Below are 1477 nucleotides of genomic sequence, written 5' to 3' on the forward strand. Positions count from 1 at the left end.
CATAACTTTCTATCTACTAGGCCAACAGAGCTCTCTCTATGTTGTTAAGTGCCATCAAGTCATAGATGATTCATAGTGACCCTATGAATGAAAGACCTGAACTCTTGTATAACTTTCATCATTTCTCCACTTCATGGTGTTTTTGGAGGCAAGCTGTTTCTGAAGTGGGTGCCATTTCTGCTTCCAAGCTTGTTTTAATCAGGAAGCTCCACCAAACACTGTTAGAGGGTCAATTATGATTTTTTTTTCTTGTCTTCTCATGTGTCTGCTATTGCTATAAACTAACATCTGATTACAGCTTTGGCTATTTTCCAGAGTTTTAATAAGTTGAGTCTTCATTGCCATTTGTTTCAAGAAACTTTTTAAATTAACTTTTTATTCCTTCTATTACCCATTCATGTTCAAGCAAGTTTGTGCTCAGTGTCCAAATGTATGTTTCTCCCCTTTATCCTCTTGTTATTAATTTCTAATTTTGTAGCACTGTGGTCTGAGAAGATATTTTATATTATTTTTATGTTTCTTAATTTACTGATGCTTGCCTTGTGTTCTAAAATGTGATCTTTCTGGAGAATGCTCCATGAACATTGGAGAAGAAGGCATAATGTACTTTTTTTGATCCATTAATATGTATATAAAACCAAGTAGGTTTATTTTATTGTATGGTTTAATTATTCATCATCTTTGTTGAGTTTCTTTCTAGTAGTTCTATCTTTTCTTGAGAGTGGAGTATTGAAGTCACCTACTACTATAGTGATGTTGTCTATATACTTTTCCAGTTTTGTTAATGTTTGTTTTGTATATTTTGCAGTTTGAGCTATGGTGTTGGAGAAGAGTATTGAATATACCATGGACTGATAAGAAAGGTTTGTGCTGGAGAGGATTGTACCAGGTTGCTCCTTGGAAGCAAGGATTCTGAAGCTTCATCTGACATAATTTGGACATGTTGCAAGAGGGGACCAGTCTTTAGAAAGTGGCGTCATGCTTGGGAGGGTGGAGGGACAGAACAGGAGAGGAAGACCCTCGATGAGACAGATAGATTCAATGCCTGGGGTCATAGAGTTAAGTGTGTCGGAGATAGTGAGATTGGCCCAGGATAGAGCAGAGTTTAGGACTGTTGTACGTAGGATTGCTATGAGTCATGACACATAACAACAACAACATACTAGTTATGCTGATGTATGCATTCACGACTTGTTGTTATTTACTGTCAAGTTATGTGGATGCATACATCCTTTTTTCTGATTGCCATTTGCTTAGTATATTTTTTCCACCCTTTTATTTTTAGTCTTTTTCTTCATTTTTAAGGTGTGTCACTTGTAGACAGAATATTGGTGGGTTTTGGGGTTTTTTTTTTATTCAATCTGTTACTCTTTTTCTCTTCAGTATTGCACTTAAGCCATTCACATTCAGTGTAATTATTGAGAAGCAAGGTTTTATTGCTATCATTTTGTTGAGTTCTTTTTGGTTTTGTTGCTAC

The 1477-nt window shown here is 35.7% G+C and overlaps 1 pseudogene; it reads left to right on the forward strand.

Moving 5' to 3' along the window:
- Positions 1–1477, forward strand: part of LOC102851040 — a 136779-nt pseudogene that overhangs the window by 125620 nt on the left and 9682 nt on the right.

This window comes from Elephantulus edwardii, unplaced genomic scaffold, assembly GCF_000299155.1.
Source record: "Elephantulus edwardii isolate Elephantulus edwardi_28Jun2011 unplaced genomic scaffold, EleEdw1.0 scaffold00009, whole genome shotgun sequence".
NCBI lineage: Eukaryota > Metazoa > Chordata > Mammalia > Macroscelidea > Macroscelididae > Elephantulus > Elephantulus edwardii.